Below are 15719 nucleotides of genomic sequence, written 5' to 3'. Positions count from 1 at the left end.
GTATCCTGGCTAACGCAAGTACAATTTACAATAACAACAAAAACAAATGCTAGTAAATGTTAACTAGTAAGAAACACATACATTCACAATTACTTCAAAAACTTAGATTGCTAGTCTACAGAGAACAGTTTGTGTAAAGGCATGGAGTCATGAAGTGACATGATTGCTAGGGGAACTGCTGCTGGACTGCACTGAGTAGAGCATGTAATTCTTGGGGAGTCATGGCAAGGTATTAACTAACTCATAGGTTTGCCTGGCTATGCTGTATATGTTTACATTTGTAACAAAATTAAGAGAGCCCATATCATTCAAACTCTTAAAACCTGAATGAGAACTTCAAAATAGTAATCACTCATTGGTTGCGATGATTACTTATAAGAACTTTTCAACCAGCTTTCCACATTACTTCTGACCTCCAAGTATAATAGCTAATGACCCTGTAGTGCATAAGGTCACAATGTCCACATAACTATTTCTTCTAGACCAATAATTGTCAATCTTTCCTAGACATAAGAAATCCCTGGAAGTCTATAAAAAATGCAGGATGCCAAAGCCACACTAAAGACTGATTAAATCAGAATATCTGGGAGAGGTCCTAGTCATCTGTATTTTGCAGAGATCCTGAGATACAAGATACAGCCAAAGTTGAGAACCACTGTTCTAGAAAGGAGAAATATGCTATTATATCATATATGCTTCTTCATCTCTGATATGTATAAAAAATTACAAAAGCCATTATTTCCACCTTAGTAATAACTTTCTACTGGTTTATGGGTATGTGGTATGTTGTCATTTCTAATGACCAAGTTTCCTTGAATGATTTAACTGCCTTTTCCTTAGGAGTGTTATTTGAAAAGAATAGTAATACCTCTGGGGAAATCTTAAAAATTCCCGATTTCTATGTTTCAAGGGCTAGATTAGAGTTTTCCCAGGTTTTGATCCATTAATTTACTTCCTCAAGGCCTTAGCTAGACAAGGAAAATGCCATGTGGGAGCTGACATTCAGATAAAATCACTACATGTGTTTGTTTGAAGGTAATTATTGAAGTAAACACATTTGACATTATTCCAGTGTGCCAGGTGCAGGATATGTGTATGTACAAATGTGTGTGTCTTGGGAACAACAATACATCCTTAGTGTATTAAAGAATTGGTAAAGAAAAATACTTGATATTTACACAGTGGAAAATTTTTTTTGAAGCTTTTGCATCTTTATGAAGTCTTTGCAAAGCCTGAATTTGTTGGCACAAGTAAATTCCATCTGTTGCTCTTAAAGAAATATTGACTTGCACTTTATTATCTGGAAAGACATGGGTGAAATAAGTTTACATATAGGTGTTTGATATGGTTTGGCTCTGTGTCCCTACCCAAATCTCATCTTGAATTGTAGTTCCCACAATCCCCACATGTTGTGGGAGGGAAGTGATTGGATCATGGGGGTGGGTTGCTCCATGCTGTCCTTGTGATTGTGAGTTCTCATGAGATCTGATGGTTTTATATGTGTTTGTCATTTCCCATGCTCCAGCATTCTCTCTCTTGCTGCCCTGTGAAGAGGTGCCTTCCGCCATAATTGTAAGTTTCCTGAGGCTTCCCCAGATGTGCAGAACTGTGAGTCAATTAAACCTCTTTTCTTTATAAATTACCCAGTCTTGAGTATTTCTTCATAGCAGCCTGAGAAAGGACTAATACAGTATTTATATAAATATGTATTTATATCTATGTAGATAGCATCTCAGACTGTGCACATGACAATACATGTTCTTAAGTAACCAGCTTCACGAACTACTGACATGCATTATGTTCTTATTCCTAACATTCCTTAAACACAGCATATTGTCAGTGAGTAAACCATGAACCTTGCAGCTAGACTAGTTGAATGTGAATCCCAGCCATACCACTTACTAGTTGTATGACTTTGTGAAATTTCCTCAACATCCCTGTGTCTCAATTTCTTTATCCTTAAAGTGGGGAATGATAGTCATAGTACTTACTTTCTTTTCCTTTTTCTTTTCCTTTTTTTTTCTTGAGACGGAGTCTTGCTCTATCACCAGGCTGGAGTGCAGTGGTGTGATCTCTGCTCACTTGCTCACTACAGCCTCTGCCTCCCAGGTTCAAGTGATTCTTCTGCCTCAGCCTCCTGAGTAGCTGGGACTACAGGCATGCACCACCACACCCAGCTAAGTTTTGTATTTTTAGTAGAGGCGGGGTTTCACCATGTTGGCCAGGATGGTCTCGATCTCTTGACCTCGTACTCTGCCTGCCTTGGCCTCCCAAAGTGCTGGGGTTACAGGCGTGAGCCACCATGCCCGGCCAGTACTTACTTTCATAGTATGGTGTGAGGCATAAATGAGGTAATACATTTAAAGTGCTTAGAACAGGGCCTGGCACATAGATGATGCTAAAAATGTTTTTTCTTTTATTCTGAAATAATCTAAAATATTGTGTAAGAAAAGTCCATAATGTATATAAATAACTTTATATTAAAAACTATTGTGTAGATTGTATTATTATAAAAACTATTGTGTAGATTGTATTATTATAAAAACTATTGGGTACATCATATGTAGACAAGAATTCCTAGGTTACCTCTATCCTCTAAACACATTTTGTTTATACACACATTGATCCTTAAGCTTCATGCAGTTTTATGATTTTTGCCTCATGGCTTTCACACTGTTGGAAACCCCACAGAGTATTTGTATCTGGTGTGTTCCACGAAATCTTCTCTCTGCCTGTTCAGTTTCCTGGTTGCTTCAATTGTGAAGCCTTGGCGGTTTCCAGTTGAGGATTTATGTTATGATTTGTTGACTCTGGTTATGTTATCTGGTTTTCCTTTACTGTGGTTATATGTCTATTAAGCCTTACTGATTCTGTGGGGAGAGGTGTAGGGATGTTCATTGCACTAGAGAAGCCTATTATGTGGTCTTCAATTACTGAAGTCTTGGTTGTGTGCTTCTGAAGATTTATCTACATAGATGGTTGGTGGCTAAAAAAGAAAATGATATCTGCCACATATTTGCTTTCTCGTGCTTTTCACTCAAAATTTATCACTTATCAAAATATACATGACTCATTCTTTTACAGACCAACTGGTGACTAACTATCCTGAGAGACGTTGCCTTTAAATGAGACCTTTAGATACCATATATCATAATTCAATGAAGCAAACATCTAATTAAATGCTGGGCGTCCTGGCATAGGGATGAAGCCAAAAAATGCAAGGCATTGCTATCAAGCTTTCCTGGTTACCTCTACTAAAAATCCGCCAGTTTATGTGAGAAGACTATTTTGCTCTAAGGTTTTGTACACATTTTAGAACATTTAGGGTAATGAGCAGAACTTTATGTGTTTTCTGGAATTATTTCAGAAGTATATTTATAAGGGCTTGAACTAGCAATAGAAGAGCCACAGTGTGCCAGAGAGCACAGTTTCTGTAAAACAATTCAACTAAGAGACTTTTAAAAAAGAATCATAGCCATTTAATGTGCCATCAGCTGAAAGAAGTCACCCACTAATCTTGTCATTTAACACTGAGAATTAGGGTAACGCTGCCGGCTTTAATGGAATTATAAATAGGCCACCTTTCCACTAATGGATATTTTATATCAGCATCTCATTTAGAATTTTAGTCAATTAGAGTTTCTTTTGTTACTTGCTCATAGAAAGTAAAAGGAACATATCAAATATAGAAATTAACTATGGCTAACTCAAGGTTGTTTCATTTACGCTCAATGAGAATTTCCTCTGATAGGAAGGGATGCAGCAAGTTAAGGCATTCTCTCTCTATGTGATGCTTTAAAAAAAGTCAACCTAGTAAGGAGAAATCACAGCTGTTTTTAGCTGGAAAATTCTATCATTTAATTATTTTTTGAGGTAACTGGCTTAAAAAATGTATGAAATGGGGGCATGAGTAAAATGCTAATGTTATGGCATCTAAGAGCCTATATTTTAATTTAGCTTATATCATTTGTATCTTCTAATCAATTTCCATGAATTCTCACTAGTCTTCAGATTACTCATTTATCAGAAAATTATTAATCCCATGTTAAACACTTCCTAAATCTCAGTGTGGTAAACGGTTGCCTGTTTATCAGTTGCAGAATGGTTCAAGGTCCATGGCATTTTTGCCATTGTTTGCTTATAATTGCACCTAAATTACTGTCATCAAATAGGACGGGACTATGAAACAGGTAGTATATCATTAGAAGACAATTCTCCATAGGTCTCATGCATTTCTGCATGTCTTGAGAGTTAAGCACTGACCGCTTTTGTTCCGGGCTATTTCTTCAGTATTCCTATAGTAAACAGCCTTGAAAGATGGAGACAGTATCTCAAAGAATAGGCTTTATTAGTGTTCATTTTAAAAGGCTTGGTTTCACTAACTTCAGTTTTTTTTCTTCTGTAATACAGCCTACTCCATGTGCAGATGTCACCTGAGCCTCTTTATGTCACTTTGTGGGAATTGGAGCTTGGGGAACCAATGCAAATGCTGACATTCTGGCTACTGCTATTGCTGTAATAAACTATCTTTTGTCTCTGACCCAAGAGACTCATATTCTACCAGCATTCATGGAACTGTAGCAGGCTAACTTGTTAGCTTGTAAGTAGGGTAAAATATCAGACCCTTCACAATTCTTGACCATTCAAAAACCATCTGCTTGGCTCTTCTCATAATATTCAATTAATATTATTATTTTAGTTTTCTCTTCCACATTCCTTAGTTTGAAATCCAGGATTAGCCAGTTATCCTCACTGAGCCTCAGTTTACTTATCTGCAAAATGAAGATAATTATCGCCTTATGGCCTATTTGGAGAATTAAATGAAATAATACTTGTAAGAAAATTTTGTGTAAAGCATTCACTACTTTTAGTAATTTTAATGATTCATTCTGTAGCTTACATTAAGTTTTCTGTTGTAATGTATTGCTCACTGACATGTTAAAAATAATTATAATAATCTGTCATCAGGACACTCTAAAACATCCTTGTGAAGTTAAAAAATAGGGGCAGAATTTTTTCTCTTCATGTTTCAATTGGAAAATGAAGACAAAGAAATATTAAAATGGTTTTCTATAGTTTCACAGGTTTTAGGACTCAGGTATATTAGGAAGCAGACAAAATCCATGCATGGAAATCTATAGATGTTTCTATCCATGAAACATTATTTTCAAAATTTCCTTAGCATAAATTAGAACATTGAATTGTAACCATGGGAAATTATCTTAAAAATGAAAAGCTGATATTACTGGACACTTTCACATAGGAATATATTGTCTTTGATATCTTTATAAAATAGTTTAAAAACATCTGTAATTATTAAAAATAGCAAACTAGACTGGATGGACACATACTAAATAATATAGAGTCAGAAGCAGAATAAAACCCAGTTAACTAACATCCCTTATGGTTTTTATCTTACCTAACCGTAGCTCTGCCATAAGGCATTGCATATTTCCAAAGGTTCAGGGATGAGTGGTGGAAGGTAGGACAGTGAGTCATGAGAGAAAGGAAAAATCCAGGACCTAGTATGTGTGACTTATCCCAGGGAGTCATTTCTCATGAATCCGTTGATGCTGGGTTGATTTTCTATAAGTAATTCCTAATCATGGACATCTTGTTAATAACATTCAATAGATAAGATCTCCCATCATAGCAAATACCATTCCTGTATTTGCTCCAAGTTCCAGTTATCATCTTGGTAGGGAGATTAGATCAGTCATCTGTTTCTTTTCTTTCCTCCAAGGACTTCCTATGGTATACACAGCAAATCTATCTCAAACCAGATATGTTAACTCTTTTCTCTCCAAGTATGTAGAACTAATCTGGATGTCTTTGTTAAGCCTTTACTGAACATTTTGTATGTATTATCTCATTTCATCACAAAAATAACTCAGCAAGATTGGGGATACTATTCAATGTTTGCAAAGAGAAAAATGAACTTCAGAGGACCAAATTTTCTCCAAGTTTACATAGATTTAAGCGTTATAATCAAGACGTGAATTCGGATCTCACTTAAGACGTAGTCCATGCATTTTATGTGTATCTTATGGATCTCAAACCTCAGATACTTACCCACAAATGTATTATCCATGTATTGGGAAGTTGGTCTTCTATAACCTGTGTCTGGAGGTGATTTAGTTTTCCAAAAGCAGTGACCGCTCTGGCAGAAACCATCCTCTGGTTTGAGAGAGCAGGTGTTCCAAAATTTTCCAGAGACCCTTCTTTAGTGGAACTGAAGTGTACAGAAAGTAAGTCTAGTGTTACAGAAATGCTAGATTCTGCCCACACACGTTAGTTCACATATCTTTGGACTCACTTGAACTAACTAAAATGACAGTTACAAAGATATGAAACTCTAAAGTCCTTGTGATCAAGGAAAGAATGACTCGTGAGTACGTAGAGACTAATAGAGCTCCACTCATGTATTCTGACCAAACTGTAAATTCCGATAGCAGACAGAGGTTGAAGGAGATTCTCTTAGGGCCCAAGTGTTTTTCTTGGGTGGTTGCTAAGGGCCTCTTCATCCCCAAGAATGTTTTTGTGTTTCTTTTCCCTTTTCTCTTTTCCAAGCACAAAAAAACCGTCAAACTTTCATCACTTTCCTGTTATATGTTGAACATGCTAGCTATTATATTTTCTATAGCTCTCATCTTTTCAACAACAGAAAAGTTATAGGCCACCCTATACTCTTTCCCCTACCTTTTCTGAGATGTAGCAACATAAACTGTAAGAAGGAAAGTACTCAGGGGACGTGTGTGTCTGTTCATATCTGTGTGTGGGGGAGTAGCAAGTAGAGGATAAATAGCAATTTACAAATTTTGAAAATATGTATTCTGATTATTAAAGTACTTAAAGATATAATCTGAGGGCACTCACAAATAAGTACTTATTTTACCAGTGGGTTGGAAGTGGTCCTACCTAGTATACTAGAAATTTATTATTTTTATTATTTTTATTTTTATCTTTTGTAAATCACATTGATTTGATTTGGTTTGAAAATATGTCCCTTCCAAATCTCATGTTGAATTGTAATCTCCATTGTTGGAGGTGGGGCCTGGTGGGAGGTGTTTGGTCATGGGGGTGGACCACTCATGGCTTGGTGCTATCCTCAGGATAGTGTGTCAGCACTTGTGATATGTTTAAAAGTGTGTGAAACCTCCCCCCCCACTCTCCCTCTTATTCTTGCTCTAATCACGTGACATGCCTGCTTCCTCTTTGCCTTCCACCGCAATTGTAAGGTTCCCGAGGCCCTCGCCAAAAACCAAGCAGGTGTTGGCGCCATGCTTGTACAGCCTGCAGAACCGTGAGCCAATTAAACCTCTTTTCTTCATGAATTATTGAGTCTCAGGCATTTATTTACAGCAATGCAAGAATAGCCTAACACACACAAACTAAACCATTTACGAAACAGAAATAATATGTTTATAAACACAACATTTATACAGTTCAGTAGTTACTTCCTATTATCCACATGTTATATATAGTGGATAACAATTGTGTTAATTATTTCAAATGCATATTTCTTGCTATACTGTAGCTTATTTAATAGTAATTGATAAAAAGCAAATAGAGTTAATGATTGCATAAATATACCATACCAAAACCAAGAATTGTAAGTTTCTCATACTAGTTGTTTATATATTCTTGGTTATTTATAGTTAAGTCCCCATAATACATTCATAGGATGATTCAACTGACTCAAGGAATGAGATAAATAACTTTTGAGTCATTTAACTGTTTTTCTTAATCTTTTGGAAAACCAGACAGAAAAGTAACATGAATTTCATGTTAGGTATGTATGGTTATGATTGGGAATTGATAAGAGAAAGCACTGCATTGCCCTGAGTCATGGTTCCCGAGTCATCTTTGATAGGGATATTGGTGGGTGCCTATGGGTAAATATTTAACTTCTTGGAAGCTAATGACTTAACTTCCAAGTCAGTGTTCTTAACTGTGAACTGTGTTAATTTCTCTAAAATGTTCACTTCACTGGGTCACATAGAGGAATAAATGAAGTAATGCCTGGAGTACTGTTCCCTAACTCCTCCAGTGGCTGGTTCCTTTTCATCCTTCAGATCTCATCTCAAAGGCAATGCCTGGGTAAGACCTGCTTTTCTGTTCTCCACCACCCCACATGATGACGCCCCCCCATCATTGACTTTCATTCTCTACCATATCATCTGTTTATTTCCTTCATAGCACTTACAACTTTCTGAAATTTTCTTTCTTACATTTTTCTTGTTTATTGCCTGCTCCTACAGAATGTAAGTTTCATGGGGTTAATAGAATTTATCTTTCCTCCTGTATGTCCCAGGATGGTACTAAGACGTGGTGTGATGTGTAGTAGACATTCAACAAAAATATAGAGGCAGAAAATGGGCATGCAAAAAGTATAAATTGCAAAGCAAAATGCAAGTTGGCATCCTTGATTTCATGCTCAAAACCATGTCTTCTGTTTTATCTAGATGCATGTATAGTTTTTCCTAGTAAGAAAAATTTTCCCCTGTAAGTTTTAGGGGTGTCAATTTTTTTGTCTTTTAAAAAAAGATCTATGGAAATATTGGCTGGATGAGCAATGGTGAAGACACAATAAGCTTAGCTGTTAGAAGCCAAATCTGCACTTTGTGAAAGGAAATAACATAGGAATGCCCCTGTTGTGCCCAGCCCAGGCTCTGGAATTGATATGGAAATCTTCTAATTACTAATGTGATTGAACAAGAGCAGATGAAGAGATAAAGCTCTGGTCAAAGAGAAGACTTCATCTCCTAGGTTGTAATGAGACACTTTGAATATCCAAGTGTATCTGCTGTGACTTAAACCAATTAAAGGTACTCTTTCATGGATACCAGCTATTTTTGTGAAAGCTCAAGTTTACCTGAGGAAAATTTACTGTTAATAAGTTTTTTCAATACAAGCCACATGGGGAATATCATTTTGACGGGAGAGATAATCCTCAGCCACTTAGCTATCTAAAAATAGAAATACCTCAATTCCTAGATCAGAAAGTATGTACATTTAAAGAAGGGTGGAGGAAAATAATCTTTTTGCTTTTCCTTGAAAGACAGATTGGATGAATGCCTGCCCTGGGGAGGCAGTAGAGCCCGGTATAAATAACATCGGCTCTGGGATCACAGTAAACAGGTTTTGATCATGGCCAATGGTTAACTCTATGATTTTAACTCCATAAGCCTCAGCTCCCTCATCCATAAGATGGTGGTGATGACAACAGTCATATAGGGTTGTTGTGAAGATTAAGAGGGTATGCACTTGCACACACACACACACACACATACGCAAAGAGTGATTTCTGACACATGCAAGCACTTTATAATGGTCACTATAAAACTGCTATCTAATCAGTCACTTAAGGAAATAAAGATCTAATTGTTTGCTTCTGTGATGGCCCTCTGCTTCTGCAACAGTGGCTCTTTGAAGTAAAATGTTCCTGCTGTTCTCTCAGAGCTCTGGAGGAGTAAGAATTACTATAGGACTGTGATAGAATGGTGAATAAATTAAGTGACAGGAGACAGTTCTGGAATCACAGAGAAAGGGATCAGGGGCTGCTGAAGTTACACTGTGAGGCTATAGCTTTCAATGGCAATTATTAAATATTACTACCTTTTGGTGTTTCTTCAGAGGAAAACTAGTGCTTTTGAAATATATTATTTTCACTAAAAGTCTATGTTAAAAAATCTTATCTTTTGGGTACAATAATGTAAGCACACTATAAGAAAGCCAGTTTATATCTGTTGGTTCTTAAGTACTTCTTTTTTTATTGAGTCTTTAAAAATATTAGCAGTATCATTTTTATATGAATAATTTTAAATGGCTCAGGTTTGCTAACCATTGTAAAACCCAGGAAGTAAGGGTGTGTGTGTGTGTGTGTGTATGTGTGTGTATTCCCTATGGGTAAAGGGCAAGGGCAAGTCGTATTCTTCTTAAGTATTTGTTGAAATAAAAGAAAATGAAGCTTGGTTTTAATATTTTCTTCATTGTTACAGTCTTATAGTATTTGCTTAGGTAACCCTGCTGCATGAAGATCCAGGTTTTTTTTTTTTTCATGGTATTACTTATTTACTGGCTTAAATCACAAAACATGGTGGTTTCTAAGAATTAATTTTGTGAGTCATTATCAATGTACTCTCTAGAAAGCATGAAGCCAAAAAAAGTTTTTATATTTAAAAAGATGTCAAAATGATTAAGATTTGGAGGAAAATATAGAAAACCATAGTTAGGAGTCTCATAGAGCTGCTAGTTTAATTCAAATATTCATTAAATATTTATGTTCAACTATGCAGTGGGTTCTTTCCTAGAAAGTGGACATCTGGAGTTAAGTAAATTAGGTCCCTGTCCCGAAAGGAACTTGCAGAAGGAAAAACCTGGAACCATAGAAATACCATAAAATATTTTCAAGTAGTTGCCATTATTATTATCCTGGTGAGTAGCCCAGGTTACCTGGGCAGTTAGGTTTATCTGAGGGCTGTCCACATGATCCCTAGACCAATAAATGTTTTGGGATTTTGTCTGCCAAAGCTATTTACAGCGATATATACAGCTCTAAATTGTGTTTTAAAGTTAAATATATAATTAGATATGTATGTTTATCTATTTTTCTATTCATGTCTTTTTATTTGGGCCTTTGTTCTCCGGCATCTTGGGTTATTATGGGGTTTACGTTTGCAGGATACATGCTTATATTCTTGTCCAAGGTGTTCCACACTGTTTGGCGGTGGTCTGTGCTCAGAAATCTGGTTAGTAACTTTTCTGGCTCTCCAGCCAGGGATCAGATGTTTCAGCTAAGCCTTTAATGGATTTTGCTTTAGATCAGCTGCAAACTACAAATGTTGTCTGTTCTGAAGTTGATATATCTTGTAGGAACTTTATTGATGTAACAAAATTTATTGATAAATACATCTTCCTTCCTAAATTATTTGAATTGTTAGATTTACCAAGTATGGATTGTTTAGCTCTATGCTTTTATATGTTTGTTCTTTCTGTTCTCTTCAGTAGAATTGCCTTTGCTATTCTTTACCAGCCTCACAAGTTTAATTATTGTGGACTTCTGACATGTTTTTAATATGTAAGGCAGCCATTCTTCTCTCTTATTGATATTCCCACCCCCCAAATTAAAAAAAAATCCTGTCTTTTTATATTTTGATATTAATTTTAGAATAATTTGGTCAATTTCTAAAAATTACTTACGTCTGTTGGAATTTTATTAATATCTACATTAATTTGAAAAATACTACATCCTAGTGTTTTTCAAGCTCCTACAAGTCATTTACATCTTTTAATAAAGTTCCTTAGTCTTATTCAAATAGGTCTTCACCAAAACAGGGTTTTGAAGGGTAATTTTCTCTAATTGGTACTGGGAACAAACTGTAAAATTACTGGAATTGTTAAGTCTGTGAACTCAGAGCACCCACCCTACCATTTCTGCTGAATACTAATCATCACATTAAAATTAGATTTTAGAGAGTACTTTCATATAAAGCATCCTACTTGATCCTCTCAATCATTGTGAAGTGGATGCTCTCATAATCCCCATTTTTACAGATTCCCTCTGCCCAGGATGCTCTTTTATCCCCACTGATGTATCTTTAAATCTTGTATATCCTTCAAAATCAGTTAAAATGTTCCCTCTTCCCCAGAGTATTTCTTGATCTCGCCAGCTTACTCAAAGAAGTAATCTCTCTTAAATGCTTTTATCCATGTCTTTCTTAGGAATGTATAATTTCCAATTTATATGTCTTTCCAAGTCTCTAGATCACTATAGCACCCAGCACAGTGCCTGTCACACAGAGAGCACTCAAGTGGCCGTATTGTTAATGGCTGCCTGGAAGTCCTGGGAGGCTGCAGAAGCAGAATTTTAACAATTCAGGTGCTTTTCGGCATGGCTAACACTTCAAACACCCAGACCATCAAGCGGTAACATTCACCTAGTAATGAAACCCACATCTTAGGCTTAGGATACCTATCTCTATTACTGATTTTATTTCATATTTTGTATAATGACCTTGCCATGTTAAAAAAAAAAGATAGTAATAAGTCCTTCACTGAAAGAATATTAGAAATGTCATATATGCAAAATACTCACTTTAAATCTCCCTTCCTTATTTATTTTCTTTTTTCCTTTTTCCACGAAATTGCACACTGTGTGCATGCTACTGTGCTAGGTATTTTTTTTATAGGAGTGTTTTGTGAAATCCACATCTGTTTACATACATGGTTACCTTTTTTTTAAATCACCTTCAGAAGATTAAAAGACATCTGAGGCTCCAATTTGTTTCATTAGAAAGGCAGTAATATAATGTTTTGCATTGTTAAGTCCATGCAACATCTTAAACATACAACAGAGGACATATATACATCTGTTAGTGGACATATAATGCAAATTTATAAGGTATGCTTAGTTAGAAAATGTAATCTTTCAAATGAACCCTCAAAGACTTTGATGGAGTGAACAGATTGGCGCAATATAAGCCCATTTGTATGTAACAAAAAAGAAGCATGCATTCATTTTTTTAGAGTTTTTATTTGTCAGAATAAAACGTTTTGCATTTTGAAGACAGAACCATTATCAAGCATTAAAATGTTTATAGTATTAATGTATTTAGCTTCCATGGAACTTGCAAAGGAAGAAATATTCATCTTTTCATTCTTAAGGAAATATAAATGGACATTCATTTGCTTTTGTAAGCATAATGAAATAAAAATATTGAACATAGAGTCCTGACTGGTGGGGGAAATACATGTCACAATTTCGTGTCCCAGTATATTTTTTATTCTGCTGTAACCTTTGATCAACACCATTTTCTTTCCTCTCTCTTCAAACGGAAAGAGGTCAACATAAACATGCCGGTCAAGGATCTGACAGAACAGATTTATTGTGCAAGTTAGATTTTGCTGGAGCATTCTCTCCTTACATTATGCCATAGGTGCTGGATTTTTTCTTTCTTGAGATATATATTTTTTTCTCTTCTGAAAGAATGCAAACATAAAACACATAGGTTATTCCAAGAACTTTGAGATATGGTATACTAGATTAAAAAATTATGAGAATATTCTTCACTGCTAGGAGACCCTACAGTGATAATGAAAAAAAATATGTGAAAAGTGAGACATCTGAGGGCTTAACGGATATATTCAAAAGAAAAATGGAACTCTTGCAAATGCATATTTTGTATAGAGACTTTTTATTTCTAGTTTTTAAAAATGGGGCTGTGTCCATGCATCAAAAGGCTTATGAAAATGGAAGCATTTTTATATACAGGTCAGGAGAAAATACCGCCCTCATGCCTGCTTCTTTTTTGTTTTTTAAATTCATCACCTAGATGATTCAGGTTAATTATTTCTATGACCTAAATCTTCTAGGAAATGACTTTAATTATCCAGTTAACCTTGTATGTGTAACAGAGTTTAAGAAAGGCACAAGACCAGAAGAACATATATTTTTTCAAGTGTAAATTAAGTTCACCTGTTTATTGACATCATGCGGTTAAAAATAAAAGAAAAATGATTTCTCAATTTAACTTGAATTAATGGAGGTCCTTGGCTGAAATCAAGGGCCAACATCGTCCAATGACCAGGAGACTGTGGGAGAGTTGACCAAGTATATTCTGGTTCAGAACTGTCCCTTCTCCTCTGATTGAGCTTTGAGCCCAGCTGAGTGCTGGATCAGCTCCCTAGGACAGCTATAACAAAGTACCACAAACTGGGTGGCTTAAAACAACAACAGAAATTGATTGTTCTACTTCTGGAGGCTAGAAGTCTGGAATACAGGCGTTAGCAGGGCCAGGTTTCCTCCAAGAATTTGAGTATTTGAGTAGAATCTTTGCTTGCCTCTTCCTAGCCTTGGTGGTGGCCGTCAATCATAGTTGCTTGTTGACTTGTAGTTGCATTACACCAATCTCTGCTTCAGTCACCACATGGTGTTTTTTCTGTGTGTCTGTGTCTTCACATGGTCATCTTCTTATAATGGCACCGATCGTTTTGAGTTAAGGGCTTACTCTAATTTATTATAACCTCATTTTAATTACATCTGCAACAATACTGTTTCAAAAAATGAGATACTGGAGTTAGAAAATCAACATTATCTTTTTGGGGACCCAATAAAACCCATAACAAGTACCCTTCTTTATTATCAGGATGCTGGTCTGCCCAGCACTGCTGAATTCAACAAAGACCTCTGCATTGACAAATGCAATGGCCATTTTTATTCTCCTTAATGCCCTACTTCTTGATGGCATTCATGGTGTACTGCTAAGTACACCTACCAACCTGAAATTCTCTCCTCCCTTTGCTGCTTGGCAATGTTCCTATGAAGTAGAACTGATAATTATCTAAATGATAAGGCATTTTTGGCTGTCAAATGACTACCTCCTATCCCTACGTTATGTCAAGGCATATCTGATGGGACAAACCCATGTTACTCTTTTACTTCCCCATTTTGGTATTTTGTGGTCTTATCTGTGTTTTGCAGGGTATTAATTTTTCATTTTTTGAGTAGACTTTCCTGAGGTGACATTATCCACTTCTATGCCTTGAATTATCACTTGTACACTAATGATTGCCTCATTCATGTGTCTAAGATCTTACATCTCAGCTGCGTGCTTAAAGTTTCCATGTGGATGTACCCCAGGTACCTTACATTTTTCATGTCTCCCTCTGAGCATGTGTTTCCTTCACAGCCAGAATTTTAGGTATCACTTTAGAATTCTATTTATCTTGTCCATATTCACTTGATTATTAGTTTTCATCCATTCAATTTTTTTAAACAACTCTTGTCTAAACCCTGCTAAACATGTCCAATTACTGCCTCAGTTTAAAGCCTGCTTCTTTCCTGGACAGAGGTTCTTCTATTCACAGACATATCCCACTTTAATCAATCTTCTGCACAATGTCTAGGGTGATATTTAAAAACTGCGTTTCTAAACACATCTCTTTCTTGCTTAAAATACATCATCAACATAGTTTATTGATGCATTTTTAACCTCAGAGTTTGAAGCCTTTGCCTACTGCTCTGGCCAAGTCCCTTGCACTGCTCCAGCCATGATGACTGTGTGCTGTTCCCTGGATGCAGAATACTATTTTATGCTCTTATGCCTGTGCTTCTGAAATGTGCTCTGCTATGAAAAAACTTCCACTATATTTCATCCTGCTAATATATGAAACTTTAATTCTTTTTAAGTGGTGTTTTCTCAAGAAAATATTCATAACTGAAAGAGACCCTCTAGACTATATTCCAACGGAACACTTCTCTAAGAACCTGAATTATTCGAATTGAACTTAATTTTGGTTTTGTTAGTCAACATAAAGATAAAAATTCTCTTTCTGACCATTGCACAATTGATTGGAAAACTCAGTTGCATTAATAGAGTTCTTCAGTCCTATTATGATTACAAAATTACTGTGAAACAAATACACATGTGGAGGTGAATTAAAGCAGTCCTAGTATTAAGCTGGATTGATGACTGTTCAACCAGCCTTCCTATTGAGTAGCTATTAAAGCTATTTGGCCTCAAAAATTATTACTTACTCAGAGACAGTTTCATTTCAAATGGAAAAGTGATGTACTGAATTGTAAACAATGGAGTTGATGGAGGCTGTCTGTGAACTGAACTGAAAATCACCTAATCAATCACAAATTTTTGGCTGTCATTAATGACTGAATTACCTGGGTGAACAATACCGCGGTGAAAAAGAACTTGGTTAGGTGG

At 35.9% G+C, this 15719-nt stretch overlaps 1 long non-coding RNA gene across 1 annotated transcript in view; it reads left to right on the top strand.

The window, feature by feature from the left end:
- LOC134728762 (uncharacterized) overlaps window positions 1–15719 on the top strand; it is a 309900-nt gene that overhangs the window by 83177 nt on the left and 211004 nt on the right. The window contains exon 2 of the long non-coding RNA XR_010109549.1: window positions 1526–1608. This is a non-coding gene — a long non-coding RNA (uncharacterized LOC134728762). The remainder of the gene's footprint in view (window positions 1–1525; window positions 1609–15719) is intronic.

Source organism: Pan paniscus, chromosome 1, assembly GCF_029289425.2.
Source record: "Pan paniscus chromosome 1, NHGRI_mPanPan1-v2.0_pri, whole genome shotgun sequence".
Taxonomy (NCBI): domain Eukaryota; kingdom Metazoa; phylum Chordata; class Mammalia; order Primates; family Hominidae; genus Pan; species Pan paniscus.
The sequence above is the reverse complement of the archived record's forward strand: the minus strand, read 5'-3'. Positions and strand labels throughout refer to the sequence as shown.